Source organism: Eptatretus burgeri, chromosome 2, assembly GCF_056783735.1.
Source record: "Eptatretus burgeri isolate ZD-2024b chromosome 2, Ebu_testis_v1, whole genome shotgun sequence".
Taxonomy (NCBI): domain Eukaryota; kingdom Metazoa; phylum Chordata; class Myxini; order Myxiniformes; family Myxinidae; genus Eptatretus; species Eptatretus burgeri.
This window is the reverse complement of record NC_140962.1, coordinates 153,907,625-153,910,623: the sequence shown is the minus strand read 5'-3', so window position 1 is coordinate 153,910,623 and position 2,999 is coordinate 153,907,625. Positions and strand designations below refer to the sequence as shown.

Genomic DNA, 2,999 nt, shown 5'->3' with positions numbered 1-2,999 from the left:
TTTTTACCCCCTCAATCCTGGCTTCGTTAAGTAGACAGTTGTTGTGCGTTTTTTTTTCTTTTTCTTTTTTTAACTTAAATCCTCAATGTTTATGATATATATTGTGTTATTTTGGTGTGGATTCCAACCATGTATGTCATTAAATTGTTTTAATGCCTGTTTCAGTTTATTTTGTGGGTAGTATAGGGGGATATGCATCGCTTTTGGCTAATGTTAATTTTTTTTCTCAGGATTAGCATTATAACTCGAATGAGAAGCTGATTTTTTTTCTTATAACTAACACGACAAGCTGCATTTTTTTTTTCTTATAACTAGCACGACAAGCTGCATTTTTTTTCCTCTCAGGATTCACATGATAACTAGCATGAGAAATTGCCTTTTTAGCTCACCTGGACTTTAGTCAGGTGAGATTATGCGATCGAGTAGTGTCCGTAAGTGAGTCAGTCAGTCAGTCCGTAAACACTTGTCATTATCGCTTGAACCAAACACACGATTTTGATGAAACTTGGCCAGAAACTTCATATCTGATGCTTAATGAAGATCACCTTAGGCAACAGTTGACGGCATCAAAATCTGCACTCACTAAAGGGGTCTACACGTGGATTTTTGACCCCCCCCCCTCCAATAATAAAAATAATAATAAATAGGTATTCGCTCTGTTCTCCAAAACTACACACACAATTTCGATGAAACTTGACCCCAACCTTCTTCACCAGTAATGTACCAAAGTGTATCGACAGCATTAAAATCTGTACTCATTAAGGGTCCAAAGGGTGGGCGGGGGATTTAACCCCCCAAAATAGGTATTTGCTCTCTTTTCCAAAACTACACACAAACAATTTCGATGAAACTTGACCACAACCTTCAACACACGTGTTGTACCAAAGTGTATCAACCGCATCAAATCTGTGCTCATTAAGGGGATCTACGAGGGATTTGACCCCCTAAAATAGGAATTTGTTCTATTCTCCGAAACTACGAACACAGTTTCGATGAAAGTTGACCATAACCTTAATCACCTGTGATGTACCAAAGTTTATCGACTGCATCAAAATCTGTGCCGCTTACGGGATGGGGATGGAGGTGGGGGGAGCCTTGGGACAGGCGGTGCTTTTTTTTTTCTTCTCAGGATTAGCATTATAACCAGCTTGAGAAGCTGCATTTTATCTTGTAACTAGCACGAGAAACTGCATTTTTTTCATAGAACTAGCACAAGAAGCTACCTTTTCCTGTCAGGATTGGTGTTATAATTAACACGAGAAGCTGCATTTTTTATGTCAGGATGAGCGTTATAATTAGCATGAGAAGCGACCCTTTTCTTTCAGGGTTTGCGTTTTAACGAGCATGAGAAGTTGCATTTTTTTCTGTCAGGATTAGCATTATAATTAACACCAGAAGCTGCATTTTTGTCAGGAATGGCGTTATAATTAACATGAGAATCTACCTTTTCCTGTCAGGATTGACGTTATAATTAACACGAGAAGCGACCTTTTCCTGTCAGGATTTGCGTTATAATTAGCACGAGAAGCTACATTTTCCTGTCAGGATTGGCGTTATAATTAACATGAGAAGCGACCTTTTCCTGTCAGTATTGGCATTATAATTAACACGAGAAGCTATTTTTTCCTGTCAGGATTGGCGTTATAATTAACATGAGAAGCTACATTTTCCTATCAGGATTGGCATTATAATTAACACGAGAAGCTACCTTTTCCTGTCAGGATTGGCGTTATAATTAACACGAGAGGCTACCTTTTCCTCTCAGGATTGGCGTTATAATTAACACGAGAAGCTACATTTTCCTGTCAGGATTGGCGTTATAATTAACACGAGAAGCTACATTTTCCTGTCAGGTTTGGCGTTATAATTAACACGAGAAGCTACATTTTCCTGTCAGGTTTGGCGTTATAATTAACACGAGAAGCTACATTTTCCTGTCAGATTTGGCGTTATAATTAACACGAGAAGCTACATTTTCCTGTCAGGTTTGGCGTTATAATTAACACGAGAAGCTACATTTTCCTGTCAGGTTTGGCGTTATAATTAACACGAGAAGCTACATTTTCCTGTCAGGATTGGCGTTATAATTAACACGAGAGGCAACATTTTCCTGTCAGGATTGGCGTTATAATTAACACGAGAAGCTACATTTTCCTGTCAGGATTGGCGTTATAATTAACACGAGAAGCTACATTTTCCTGTCATATTTGGCGTTATAATTAACACGAGAAGCTACATTTTCCTGTCAGGTTTGGCGTTATAATTAACACGAGAAGCTACATTTTCCTGTCAGGTTTGGCGTTATAATTAACACGAGAAGCTACATTTTCCTGTCATATTTGGCGTTATAATTAACACGAGAAGCTACATTTTCCTGTCAGGTTTGGCGTTATAATTAACACGAGAAGCTACCTTTTTCTCTCAGATTGGCGTAATAAGGAGCACAAGATACATTTTTTCCTCCAGGATTTGCGTTATAACTAACACGAGAGGCTGAAAAATCCAATCCTCGACGTACCTTGAAATCCAACTTGCGTCCGTTGCGAACTGCACACACCACACCAAAGATTTCGACAGCAGAATTTTTCTGCGCATGGGCACATTGTACACCCCCCCCCCAATCTTAGCTCTTGGTTTCGTCCACTATTTTGATTCTGACGTCTTGTGCGGAAATGTTGACACGAATTGTACGTTTGATAAATTGCAGCGCAACGTTGCAGGAAAGCATCATTGGCCGAGGGTACGGCTGTGCTGCTGATGCAGTGCCCCCGAGATGCTGGTTAACGCAGGGATTTTGTAATTTGTTCATGATGCCGGTGATAACTTGCTTACTCTTCGCCAAATTCACCGTGTGGCGTCTTTAACGTCCACCAACGAATGTGGGCCAGAAGGGAGGGGCTGCACACACATTGATGAATCACCTTGCCTCTGTGAAACACCAGAATGGCAGTTTACAGCCGAGTCGGTCGGGATTCCAAACCGGGCGAGTTAGACAGCTT

The 2,999-nt window shown here is 40.4% G+C and overlaps 1 long non-coding RNA gene across 2 annotated transcripts in view; it reads right to left on the bottom strand.

The window, feature by feature from the left end:
• LOC147033613 (uncharacterized) overlaps positions 1 to 2,616 on the bottom strand; it is a 35,725-nt gene extending 33,109 nt beyond the window's left edge. For both annotated transcript variants that reach the window (XR_015051834.1, XR_015051833.1), the window contains exon 1: positions 2,519 to 2,616. This is a non-coding gene — a long non-coding RNA (uncharacterized LOC147033613). The remainder of the gene's footprint in view (positions 1 to 2,518) is intronic.
• Positions 2,617 to 2,999: the final 383 nt, after the last annotated feature.